Source organism: Orcinus orca, chromosome 2 (genome assembly GCF_937001465.1).
Source record: "Orcinus orca chromosome 2, mOrcOrc1.1, whole genome shotgun sequence".
NCBI lineage: Eukaryota > Metazoa > Chordata > Mammalia > Artiodactyla > Delphinidae > Orcinus > Orcinus orca.
Genome location: NC_064560.1, coordinates 18,951,565 through 18,965,807, shown reverse-complemented (window position 1 = coordinate 18,965,807; position 14,243 = coordinate 18,951,565). Strand labels below are relative to the sequence as shown.

The 14,243-nt window shown below is 40.5% G+C and overlaps 1 protein-coding gene and 1 long non-coding RNA gene across 14 annotated transcripts in view; one reads left to right on the top strand and one right to left on the bottom strand.

The window, feature by feature from the left end:
- The window catches only part of ABI1 (abl interactor 1), a 104,202-nt gene that overhangs the window by 50,250 nt on the left and 39,709 nt on the right, over positions 1–14,243 (top strand). The gene's annotated exons all lie outside the window — the stretch shown is intronic.
- The window catches only part of LOC125963545 (uncharacterized), a 213,476-nt gene that overhangs the window by 198,820 nt on the left and 413 nt on the right, over positions 1–14,243 (bottom strand). The window lies entirely within an intron of this gene.

Here is a 14,243-nt window from a genome sequence, read left to right as displayed (position 1 = left end):
TATATTTACTTCCCATTTGGCATAAAAATCTAACCCTGTTTGTTAGTGGCCAGCAAGACCCTATAGGATAGCTTCTTTCATATTTTCTGCTGAGTTTTAGTCCTCCTTTCTCCTTCTCCCTGGATTTTCTTTGCTCTATTTAATATTGGACTGAATTTTAAAAAGATGCTGTCATAGTCTATCAAGCGTGTTTAGGCGGTTTGTAAGTGGGAGAGTTTTCAGGTTATCTAATCTGTCATATTGCCTCGGTTGGTATTCCTTATATTAGCAAGGTATTCCTGAGTTTTAATAAGATACAAGGTCTTATTACTATTACTTTTATTTTCCGATTATCTTTTAATTTAAAATGCTTTTAATTTAGCCTCAAAAGAAAACAAAACAAAAACCAACCCCCCAAACCTCAGTGAATCTCATCTTTGAACAAGCTTGTCATTTAACTGTGATTAAAAGTCAGTTTCTGGGCTTCCATGGTGGCGCAGTGGTTGAGAGTCCGCCTGCCGATGCAGGGGACATGGGTTTGTGCCCCGGTCCGGGAGAATCCCACATGCCGCGGAGCGGCTAGGCCCGTGAGCCATGGCCGCTGAGCCTGCGCGTCCGGAGCCTGTGCTCTGCAACGGGAGAGGCCACAACAGTGAGAGGCCCGTGTACTGGAAAAAAAAAAAAAAAAAAAAAAAAAAAGTCAGTTTCTCTGTGTAAGTACTCTGTTTTACCCTTATCAACAAACTGTCGTTTTTCTTTAATCTGACCCAGGCTCTCCTGGGTTACTCTGGTTCTGCTGCTCAACCAGACCAAAAATCTCTCTTACAACATCCTGTTTCCCTTTTTGACTGTCTGGTCAGGTGGTTCTCTTTCAATACAAATTTTTGTTTTCTATTTTTCTGTCTCATTTGAGCTAAAGGCATATAGATATTATTCTCTGCCCAGGTGTTATCATTGGGCTTCATTTCACAATTCCCTCTGTCCGTCTGATAATATGTGAGTGTGTCCAAGCCAGTGAGATACTACCTAAGGGATTATAGTGAAAAGCTAAGTTCTGTATCACCCCTTTCTTTACCCAGGCTTGCTTTCTAGAGCACTTTTATATTAAGTACTGTGTATTAGGCTTTTTACACACATGAACACCTGTGAATTAATTCTCACAACAATCCCATCTCACAGATGAAGAAACTGTTATACAAAGAAGTTATATTACTTGTTCAGGATCATACAGCTATTAAATGGCATTATTTGAACTAGGAAGTCTCATTTTGGAATCTGCTTGTTATCACTGTGCTGTACTGCCCTTAGTTTTAGACTGAAAATTATTTTCCTTCGAAAGGCAATAGAGTCTATTTCTTCTGGCTTCCAGTATTGTCATTGAGATGTCTGATATGTCTCTGATTCTAGATCCTTTGTATGTAACTTGTCTTTTTCTCTCTGGAAACCTTTGAAATATTTATTCTCTTTAGCTGTGGTGTTTTGAAATTTCACAGGGAAATAACTTGGTATTGGTCTTTTTTTTTTTTATTGGTCGGTTTTTTGTGTGTGTGTGTGTGTGGTACGCGGGCCTCTCACTGTTGCGGCCTCTCCCATTGCGGAGCACAGGCTCCGGACGCGCAGGCTCAGTGGCCATGGCTCACGGGCCCAGCCACTCTACGGCATGTGGGATCTTCCTGGACCGGGGCACGAACCCGTGTCCCCTGCATCAGCAGGCGGACTCTCAACCACTGCGCCACCAGGGAAGCCTGGTATTGGTCTTTTGAAAGTACATTATGCTGGCACTTGGGGGATATGCTACTATATTTTGCGGGGAGGGGGGGCGTCTAGTGTTATTTCTTTGATAATTTCTTTTCCCATGTATTCTCTGTTCTTTTTTCCTAGATGTTCTATTCAGATATTAGACCTTCTGAATTAATCTTTTAGTACTGTTTTCCTTTCTAGTTTCTACATCTTTGGGAGACTTCCTCAACTATAAATTCCAGTGTATCAGATATTTATATTGTTAAGTTTTACTATTTTTAATTTTTTTTTTTTTTTTTTTTTTGCGTTACGCGGGCCTCTCACTGTTGTGGCCTCTCCTGTTGCGGAGCACAGGCTCCGGACGCGCAGGCTCAGCGGCCATGGCTCACGGGCCCAGCCGCTCCGCGGCATGTGGCATCTTCCCAGACCGGGGCACGAACCCGTGTCCCCTGCATCGGCAGGCGGACTCTCAACCACTGCACCACCAGGGAAGCCCCTATTTTTAATTTTTAAGAATTTTCTTGCTCTTTTTCACAAGTTGGATTCTTATTTATTAATGAATTACCTTTTATTCATATAATATATCAACATATATGACATATGAATATATATATTTCATATAATATAAATCCTTTTAAAAAATGATTCCACTAGGCTCTGCAAGTTTTTTTTTTCATGTTCTTTTTTTCTGTTTTTTGTTTTGTTTTGTTTTGTTTTAGGTCCTCCCCCACCCCCCATGCAATGTTATATCAAATAATCTGGTGATCCTAGTCTGCTTCTGTTTAAGAATGAGGAACTGAAATGCTTAAGTAGAAACTATAAATATGTGACAGAGACTGTCAGTTGGGGGGGTTGGGCTTTGGGCAGGGCCCCACCCAAGTCTTCAGTGTTTAGAAGTCTTTTCTTGTGCTGTTCTGTTTCTGCAGTGAAGAGTTTTTCTAATTTCTTTCATGAGAGTTGTGTTTATGAGGAAAAGCTGGCATTTGAGAACATGGTGAGTGGAAGGACAGCGAACTCAACAGTTCAGTATATAGACACCCAATTCTCCAGCTTTTAGCTCTGTTCCTCACTTTTAAAAGAAAAGCAGTTGTATTGAGATAGAATTCACATACCATAGAATTTACCCACTTAAAGTGTACAATTCAGTGGCTTTTGTTATATTCACAGAGTTACACATCCATCACCACAGCAATTTTAGAATATTGTCATTACCCCAAAAAAGAAACCCCCTATCCTTCTTAGCTCTCACTCCCCCAGTCCCTGAATCCTCTCTCCGCCTAGCCCTAAGCAACTAACAATTTACTTTTTATCCCTGTAGATTTGCCTATTCTGAGTATTTCATATAAATGGAATCATGTAGTAAGTGGTCCTTTGCAGTGGTTTCTTTCACTTGGCATGATGTTGTCAAAGCTCATCCATATTGTGGCCTGTGTCAGTGCTTATTCCTTTTTATTGCCAAATAATATTGTTTTATGGATATATCAGATTTATCCATTTATTAGTTAATGGATATTTGGACTGTTTCTACTTTTTGGCTATTATGGATAATGCTGCTGTGAACATTTGTGTACAAGTTTCTGTGTGGACATATGTTTTCAGTTATATTGGTTATATACCTGTGAGTGGAATTGCTGGATCCTATGGTAACTCTGGGTTTAACCCTTCAAGGGACTGCTGACTGTTATCCAAAGTGGCTGCACCATTTTACATTGCCACTGGCAGTGTATCAAGGTTTCAGTTTCTCCACATCCTCACAATCTCTGTTTTATCTATTTATTTTTAATAGCCATCCTAGTGGATGTCAAGTGGTATCTATCTCATTGTGGTTTTGATTCTGTTCCTCATTTTTGTAGTCTAAAGAAACTGTTGCTTCCAAATTCTGAGCCTCTCAAGGGTTATTTTTTTCTTTTAGAATAAATTGCCTTGCTGTCTACGGGCGTTTTGGGTTTTAGCTTCTTCTGTTGTTCTGTTCTGTTAGTTACCTTGCTTCCATTTGCTTTCTGATATCCAGTGATTTATTGGAAGTTCTTGTCCACTGATTTTTCTCCTCTTATTTCCCTTTATCATTTTGGGGAGGAAAAAATATATATATATTCAATTATATATATATAAAAATATAAAATAATGTAATCAATCCTCTAAATTTAATCTCTAAATTTAATCTACCAACTTGTATCTTTAAATATTCTTTCTGTATAAATATCCCCAAATGGTGTCCTTTCTTGTAAGAAGACTTACAGGACCAAAAATACTCCTGTGATGAATATGAAAGAAATGAGGCTCAGAGAGGTTATTATTAAGTACAATCCAGATCCTTTAAAGTGTTGGATTTGACTCTTCTGATAATACTGATTTACACTCCTTGTTATATGTCTAATGTAGCTGGAACATCTTAAATGAATTAAGTAACAATTTTTAATTTCTAAGATTGTTCATAAGAGTTGTATCTATTATTGGCTATAAGCTTTAACAGGTTTAACATCATCTGGTAAACTCAGAGTTAAACACTTGAATATGGATGGGGAACAGAGAATAATAATAATGATGATAATAATAATAAATAATACTAACATTTATTTAGTCCTTTCCATGCCAGACACTGTTGAAAATCCTTTATACATGTTACCTCATTTAATCCTCATATGAACTGTGTGAGGTTGATAAAATTCTTTGTTTTTAAACCTCATTTGTCTGGTAAGAAAACAGGCTACAGAGCTAGTAAATGGTAGAGTCTACTTGTAAATCTGTGCAGTGTGCTTCCTGAGTCTGTGCTTTTGAAGTCATTAGATTATAATGCCTGACATTTCTACAGAATTTTAAATATATTATCTTTTTGAGAGGGGAGGGACACTCATGAGATATTAAAACAAATGTTAATTCTTGGGTAAGGAGTAGTAGTTGGGGAATTAGTACAAGCTTATGAGTGATATGTAGAAGATGAACTGTGATCTAATGTTCTCTTAGAAGCTCATATTTACTTTAGATCCTGGTTTGGATCAAAAATGATTATCACTAAATTAAACACAAAAAATTGTTTTTTGATGTGGACACATAATTGCCATGTAGAGTGTTGTATAGTGTGCATTATATTTCTTAAGCAGGAGAGGAGGAGACAGAAAAGTGTCCTTGTGTTGTACTAAAGTTGGGTGTAGGCCAAAGTATTAGTGACAGATCCAGTTTTCCCCAGGATAAAATGTTTCAGAATAATTCTGATCTGGGTGTTTTATATTATGTTCTTCTACCAGAGTCTTATTTTGCAGCTCATCTTTTCTAAATAGGTCTGTTTTATAGTGTGTATATATAGGTCATTCTGAATCAAGTTAACTTCGCAGTTGATTGGGACCTTGTTTCAAGCTTATTGAACAAAGCTCTGTAACACAGAATTTTGGGCATAGGGCCATTTCCAGAGTCTGGTCCAAATAAGCAGTAACAGACAAAGATTGTCTCTTTCTTAGCTGAAGGCTTTCTCTGTGTGGCTGGTCTCAGGACTCTTTTACACTTTTTCTACCCCTTTCATACTCCTCTCCTTTTTCTATTCAGGGCAAAAGTGTTTTGGTTTTCATTCTGTAGTTACTCATTCAGCAAGCATTTATTGTGCTTTTACTTACATACAAGGTTCTTTGCTTGAAACCTATAATGACCTCGCTGTATTGGCACTGTCATTTCTGGGGCTAGTAGGCCTTCAGATATGATATTGAAGAAAATATGTGAAATATTAAGTAGTTTTGCTATGTCATACTTCTTTCCTGCCTGTCTTTTGATAATTAAAAAGGATTGTTTTCTGGAGGATATTTAAAAGGAGCATACGCTTTCTTTACACCCCGCCCCCCGCCCAACTTCCCAAAGTGGTAAGGGAGAGTGTAATTAAAACAACATATTTCCATACAATAATTTTAAATAATCATGTCGTAAAAGGCAATTTAAAAATCTTGTCTACTTGTGAAATTTATCTTTTTATTTCAACATTCGTTTTGGAAAACACTGTTTTTCTTTTAAATAGAATCACTTTTGGAATATTGTAACTGTTCTTTCCTTCGAACCTTTGCTTTCTACACAATTTGTTTTACCTATTCCTATTCAATTCCCATTCTGCTCATATTATGAAGGGTCAGCTTGGCCCTTTAAAAAGAACTTGTCAAGTTTGGTTTCCTAATTTCTTTAGTCTTTCTTTAATAACTCTTAATATGAGTAGAGTTCAACTCATTTTTATTCATGCTATTTAAAATTTTCTCTAATCTCTAGGCAGGTGTTGTATTTTCACGCCTCTTTGCCTTTGCTTATACTGCTCCTTTTGCTTGGAATCCCCACCCCCACCCCGCACCCCCAGTCTACTTTCTTCTCTTTGGCCTGCCAGATATGGCTGGCTAAAGTGAGGTTTCTTTTATGGAGTCTTCTGATAATGCTCCAGGAATAGTAGTCATTTTTTTCTCTGTGCTCTATTTTTTTTTTTTTTTTTTTTTTTTTGCGGTACGCGGGCCTCTCGCCGTTGTGGCCTCTCCCGTTGCGGAGCATAGGCTCCAGACGCGCAGGCTCAGCGGCCATGGCTCACGGGCCCAGCCGCTCTACGGCATGTGGGATCTTCCCGGACTGGGGCACCAACCCGTGTCCCCTGCATCGGCAGACGGACTCTCAACCACTGCACCACCAGGGAAGCCCCTCTCTGTGCTCTATTTGTGCTTTTTGTGCAATTTAAAGACTTAAAAAAATTATACTAAATAACATTCAAAAGAATAAATGTAATATAACAAATTTTATAATAAAATAAACATCTGTGACTCTACCACCAAAGTTAACTAGAAAATGGTCAATTCTGTTTTTTCTACCTTTGTGCTTCGATCTATACTCCCAAGGGACATTATTATCATTATTTCCTTGCCCTTTTAAAGTTTATCACAAATTATATGTATCCTTAAATAGTTACTGTTTAATTTTGTTTGGGTTTGGGTTTAATAAAAATAGATTCAGGCTGTATGTTGTCAAAACCAAAGCCCAGTATAGCTTGCTTTTTTAATTCAGTGTTATGTTTCTACTGTTTAGCTGTATTTCATTCATAGTAGTTCATTCTCATTAATGTAATATTTCAAGTATAAATTTGCCACTTATTTGCATTTACATTTAATGAATCTGTAATTGGTTTTTTCGCTCTAGCGTGAGGTAGGGATCCATTTTCTGTGTTTCTATCTGGCAAACTAGTTGCCCTATTTAAATAATGCATTCTTTTCTCCTGTGCAATCATTGTAAGGTAACAAGTTTCCTTATGATCATGCGTTTGTTTCTGATTTGTATCTTCTGTTGAATTGGTCCATTTATTTAACCCTTTTTAAGAACCCTACTGTTTTATTTACTTTGGCTTTATAATAAATATCAGCAGGCAAACCCCCACCTCCCCCTTCCTTTTTTTGTTTTTTAAACCATGTCTTGGTCATTCTTTCCCCCTTGCCCTTCCGTATATATTTTGAAACCATGAGAAACCCAGTTAGGGTTTTTATTGAGAGGCTCGAAGCTGAAGATCAGTTTGGGAAGATTTGGCATCAATACTGCATTGGATGGGAGTGGAGGAATGAGATGTATATCTGGTTGTGAGTAGGTGGGGTGTGTTGTACTTGGCTTTGAAGGCCATGCTTTTTTTTTTTTTTTCAGGTTAATCTGTCAAACTCTCATTTCACTGTTTATAACTGCATGGAGAGGGAGTTTCTTAGGGTTATTCAGGGTGTTCTGGTTATTTTGGGGGGTAGAATATTTCTGCTGATTTTCCTATGTTCCCCATTGCTATTATTCTTTCTCACAACTCTTGATATTATTTGTACTTGTCATGGTAAGTCTGCCAGAGTTTTCTAGTTGTGTTTTTTGTTTTAATTTTATTTATGTTTTTGGCTGTGTTGGGTCTTCGTTTCTGTGCGAGGGCTTTCTCTAGTTGCGGCGAGCGGGGGCCACTCTTCATCACGGTGCGCGGGCCTCTCACTGTTGCGGCCTCTCTTGTTGCGGAGCACAGGCTCCAGATGCGCAGGCTCAGTAGTTGTGGCTCACAGGTCCAGTCGCTCCGCGGCATGCGGGATCCTCCCAAACCAGGGCTCGAACCCGTGTCCCCTGCATTGGCAGGCAGATTCTCAACCACTGCGCCACCAGGGAAGCCCAGTTGTTTTTTTTTTAATAAATAAATTTATTTATTTATTTTTTGGCTGCGTTGGGTTTTTGTTGCTGCACGCGGGCTTTCTTTAGTTGTGTCGAGTGGGGGCTACTCTTCCTTGCGGTACGCGGGCTTCTCATGGCGGTGGCTTCTCTTATTGCAGAGCACGGGCTCTAGGCGCGCGGGCTTCAGAAGTTGTGGCACATGGGCTCAGTAGTTGTGGCTCGCGGGCTCTAGAGCGCAAGCTCTGTAGTTGTGGTGCACAGGCTTAGTTGCTCCACGGCATGTGGGATCTTCCTGGACCAGGGCTCGAACCCACGTCCCCTACATTGGCAGGTAGATTCTTAACCACTGCGCCACCAGGGAAGCCCCTCTAGTTGTGTTTTATTAGCTCTAGGTTGTGCCTCTTAACGTTACCCAGATCCAAGCCTTGTTTACTTTGTATTAGGCTACTGCAGCTATGTCTTTGTTATGAGCCCATTGAAGTACTGTTTCATTTTATGTGCTTAAAGTGCAATATAAATTAATAATAAAATTCAAAAAATTATTTTTTTAATGTGAAGATTTTCTTCAAATTAAAAAAATAATTAGGAACCATTGTGTAATTTCAAAAATGGACAGGGAAGTTGTTAAACTATTTTATTGTCATTTGATGTTTAAGCAGGAAACAAATACTGTCCTGTGTTAAACTTAGTTCTTGAATTTTTGTGAGTTTTGGATTATAGATAAGATCTTTAAGAATATACTAATGCCTTACAAGGTGATCACCCTATGCCTGTTCATTCGATTCATTACTTCCAAATGTATGTCATATCATTCTTTTATTTATCAGTTCTCCTTAAGGTGCTGGATCATCAAGCATGGTCATTGATCAGAACTTGTCTTTGGGTTTCTATCTTTTCTCTAGTTTGTCCTACTGATACCCATATCTGTAAGATCTGCTTTCTTCTTTCAAATGAATTTTAGCCTTTAGGACTTGTCTACCTTGGAATCAATGAGTTTCAAGCTTCTAGAGCCTTAATGCTTGTTAGACTGGGCTCTGAGGAGTTTTCTAAAATCTTTTTTATTGCTAGTGGCAAAAATAGAGATTTGAACATAATGCATATTCGTCATCTTTCCTTTTTTATTTTATTTTTTAAGATAAAAATCACATATATTTAAGATGTACACCACCATGATTTGATACACATATACCTAGTGAAATATGACTACAGTCAAGCTAATTAATGTATGTTTTCCTCATATAGTTACCTTTTTTGGTATGTGTGTGATAAGAGCACTTGAAATCCATTCTCCTAGTGCATTCCCAGGATTCAGTACAGTATTATTACCTGTAGTCACCATGCTGTACATTGGATCTCTAGACTTATTCATCCTGCACACCTGCAACTTTGTCCCCTTTGACTAACATCTCCTCATTTCCCCCACCTCCCCACCCCTGGTAACCACCATTCTGCTCTCTGCTTCTAGTGTTCAACGTTTTAAGATTCCACATATGAGTGAGATCATAACATGTCTCCCCCACCCCAGCCCCGTATCTGACGTATTGCACTTAGCTTAATGTCCTCCAGTTTCAACGTCTGTCGTGTTTCTAATACACCATGTGCTGTGTCCATGTTTTTATATTAATATTTTGGAAAATACTTTGCCTTAACTGCAGAGCTGTAGATTGGATAGTTTGATAGATATGATTCAGTTGTGGTTAATTTTTTCTGGTACTTTTTTTTTTTTTTTTTTTTTTTTTTTTTACGGTACGCAGGCCTCTCACTGCCGTGGCCTCTCCTGTTGCAGAGCACAGGCGCTCCGGACGCGCAAGCTCAGCGGCCATGGCCCACAGGCCCAGCTGCTCCGCGGCACGTGGGATCCTCCCAGACCGGGGCACGAACCCGCGCCCCCTGCATCGGCAGGCGGACTCTCAACCACTGCGCCACCAGGGAAGCCCTGGTACTTTTTGTATTAAGCAATATTATAAATAGATTCTAATATTATCCCAGCCCCCATTTTATATAAGCAAAATGGAATCTTAGTGAGTTAAAACTTGTATAAAATTTCATAACTAGTAAGTGAAAGAGTGTTCAAACCAAGGCTTTCTGATTTCACATTTGTGTGCCTTTTTAAAAAAATGAGTGGTTTTCACCTGTGCTTCACGGGTCTAGGGATTGCTGTAGGGTGCTGCAGCCTGCTAGTCCCTCTCAGCTTGGGATACTCTTGAATTTTATGGTTATTATATTAGAATTGAAAACTAATTTCTTTATATCAGACTGCTTCTTTTGCCATCTAAAGATAAAGTGTGAAAGTAAGGAAATTCAAATATGAGAAGGAATTGGTCTCCTTGGAAAAGCTAACTTTGGCTTGGTGAACATATGCATGCTGCTGTTATACAAATGTTCCAAGCCCGTTCCCCTCCTCCTCCTGCTTTATTCACTCACCCTGTCATATGGAGGGTTGTACACTGCCGGACGGGTTGTGATGTGGACTTTCATGATTCGAATTGGGAGACCGGGGAGGGAGTAAACTCAGAGAAAAGTTTTTTCAAGTAATTTGAAATAGTGTCCTGAATAGTGCTACAGTGTGTGAGGGAAATGGGAAGGATGAAAAAAAAGATGATTTTAAGGAGAGTTGTGGACACCATGATGTTTGAGAAAAATATTTAAAGAACTTGAGCCATTTTGAATTTGTTTTTCCCATGAAGACTGGGAACCATGTGGGATATTCTTTTAAATAGGATTTAAGCAGGTAAGATAGCTTCAGATTTTTTCATTTTGTCTTCACAAATTTACTTTTTTGGTGACGATCACCATGGTTATACCGTGGAGAACAGATTGGAAAGAGGCTAGATTGGATGCAGGTGGACCAGTTAGACGGCAGATGCAGTAGCCAAGGTGAGAGATGATAGTAGATTGACTAGGATTAAAGTGTTGGAAACAGAAGGAAACAAATTTCTGGTACTTAAAGGTAAATGTGACAAGATTTAGTGATATTGGGTATGAAGTAAGTGCTAGATGTCTGAACTATATAACTTGATAGAGAACTGAAGTAGGAAGTAAAGTTGACTCTGTGTGTGATTTTGGGCACATTCATTTTGAGGTACCATTGAAATATCCCAGAGGAACATAGCAGGTGTTTGTATGATTCTGTAGCGCAGAGGAGAGGTCTAGAATAGAGAAAAGTTTATGTGAGTGTAAGAGTAATTTAGACCTGAATGTGGATGAGTTTGCCAAGGATAAAAGGGGAAGATCCTATGACTAAACCGGGAGGCACCATGCCTGTCAGGCAGCCTTGTAAAGGAGACACAGGATGAGTGTTGAGTGTTCGGGAGTTAGGAGCACACCAAGGTGAGTGGTGATCCATCTTTTTTTTTTCCTTTCCAGTGAAATCTCTATTTTTCCTTTTGTGGAATAATGAGTACCTAAACTTAATTCCATGTCAAGCAAAATTTAGCTGAAATTTGTGCTAGTTAATCTTGTGCTGGAACTGTCAGACAAGGAAGGAGTTTGAGATATGTAGGGGCACACACACACAAAAATGTAGCTAACTGCAGTTTAACAAGTTAGCCTGCCATAGTTTCATGGATGCTGGTAGAAGACACAAGACTTCTCAGTCAGAGACATCGGACTTGATTCCTCGCAGTAGCAGGATCGGAGTTGTTAGCATTCGAGTTGGTTTCCTAGCCTCACGCTCCATAGAGGGCTGTGAGGAGGGTGAGTGATGCCTGTGGTGGCGCCGCTCCTACATTTGCAATGCAGCCTGTTACAGGAGAGGAACCTCCAGACCTTCATAATGGGCAGTAAGCCTGCCTGACCTTAATCCTGGAGGGAGGTGACGTCTTTATTGTGCTAGATAGTGAACAAACCTGCCCTTTGTTCCTGAGGGAGGCATTTCTATCCTTCCTGGCTGTTCGCTGTTCACTGGACAGACATACTTAAGATAGTCTGGAACAAAGAGAGGCAGCGCCTCCACCTACAAGATGCACAGAAATGCAGTGGGCCCAAGGATAATTGCCTTCCAACAGCATTCACCCCTCATGTCTCTCCCTTCTTGGCTTCTGGTAAAATTTCCCATGATTACGCTCTTCATTGGCCACCCTGAGTAATCTGTCTGACAGAGCCAGGTACTGGAGCCATTCAGTTTGTCTCATAAAATATGTAATTTAGTTTACGTACTATCAGCATGGTAGCAGGATGAGGCCAAACTGCAATCTTGACCTCAACTATGCTCCCCAGGGTCCTAGACCAGCCAGCTGAACAAATACATAAACCTTCAGGGTCTGCCTTAGAGAGCCAAGTGGCTTTCTCTTTAAGTTTCTGTACTGACTTTCTACTTGACCCAAGTACTGCAGGAGTATTAGGGAATGCACAGATTTGGCCTCCCTGCAGGAAGGAAGTCTAGGGCAGTTCTGTCATCCATAACGATCCTGGCCCCTGAGCTGACACTGACCTTAATGGCTCCAGGGCTGATACGATCTCATTGTTCACCTCAGCTAAAGTCAGGGACAGATTTCAAACTACTGTTTCTAATTGGATAACTCCCATTTCAGGCATAAATGCCTCAGAGCAGATTACACATAATTAACAAGTCAGTTATCCTTCTGGGAGGGCCCCCTCCCCCCAATCAAGAATAGCCTTACTTTGGAGAGGTCACAGCTGTCTGGGGATACAGGATCTACTGGTGGTGCTTGCTTAAACACTTGCAGGTCTCTTATGATCACCCCTGCAGTGCACGTCACCACATTTCTGGAGGGAAGTAAGGTAATGCCTGGCTTCCGCATGAGTACACCTGTGAAGAATGTGGTGCTTACAGTTGTCGTCTGCCCTCCCACCCCCACCCCCCGACCCCAGGTGGGACCTACTTAGCGAGCACAGGCTGGCAGTTTCTCCAGTGTTGCCTCCTGGACAGCTGGCAAGCCTTAGGGCTCCCAGTTCAGTACAAATAACTGAGTCTAGTACTTCTTTTTGTTTATGGAGGTGTTACCTGAAGGCAGTCAGTCCAGTCTGTCCTGTTTGTCTGTGCCACCTGTCAGGTTGCATTCACCTGCCCCTTAGGGATGGCTGAATGATAGCTACAGGAATTGGGCGGGGTGGGGGGGGGGTTTGGAAAGACACCTGGAGGTATTGGCAGGTGTTCTTTGTGGGAGGCTCAGGGGGTAGGACCATCTTCTTCTGCTTTCCGAAGATTTTTCAGTGACCTTGAGGAGAAGGATGATCACGTTGTGATCAGAGCTGTCCAGCAGGGCATGGCAGAGCTGGCAGGCAGTTCAGTTTATTGAGGCACTTGCACAATCTGGGAGAGCCACACCTGGGACTTTTCCTTTGTGAGGAAGATTCTGGGGGATTCAGAAAGACAGAATCACAAATGTCCCTCCTTCTTACCTCCTGAGGTTTAAAGTTTTTCTTTCACTGGTGCCAGGGTTGTTCTCCTTCCACCGCTGCAGAGTCAGTGTGTCCCATTCCAATCACTAACCTTTCCCTTTTTCCCAATTATCCCTGACCCTCACCCTGACCTTTTTTGTCTGGAAGGGTCAGGTGCCAGAGGGATGAGAGCATTTTTATTAAACTTAGAGATCCTATTATGTCCACCACTTTGGTCCACATGGTACAATGTAAGGGGATTTGGTGAGCAGAATACTTAAGACCACAGAAGTACAACAAGAAAATTCAGGCGACTAAACCACAATTAAGTTAAAATTCCCAAGGCCCCCTTTTGGCTGGGCTGCCACCCAGAGGCTGTACCGATCAGGCCAGCATGGGGTCTCCGTTAGGGGAAAGAATGAAGCATCACGCTTGGGCGGATCCCAAGTGGCCAAGAGGAGACAGTCTCTTTCTGGGAACAGCCATGTTCAGTGACCAACCTGCTTTGCTGACATATGTAAACCAGGAAGAGTCAAAGGGGGTATAGTCAGAAATCTTTTAGAGTTGACTAAAAAAAATGTTTTTTAACTGTGGTAAAATACACGTAACAAGATTTCCCATCTTAACTATTTTTAAGTGTACAGTTCAGTAGTGTTAAGTACATTCACAGTGTTGTGTAGCCAGTCTCCAGAACTGTTTTCATCTTGCAAGACTGAAACTCTGTGCCCATTAAACAACAGCTTAATTGCTCTCTCCCTGCAGCCCCTGGCAACCACCATGTTACCTTCTGTCTCTATGAATTTGACTACTCTAGGCACCTCATATAAGTGGAGTCATACAATACTTGGTTCTTTTGCAACTGCTTATTTCACTCAGCATAATATCCTCAGGTTCATCCATGTTGTAGTATGTGTCAGAATTTCCTCCCTTTTTAAGGCTGAATAGTAGTCCATTGAATGAATATATATACCACATTTTGTTTATCCATTTTTTCATTGATGGACACTAGTGTTACTTCCACCTTTTGGCTCTTGTGAATAACACCACTA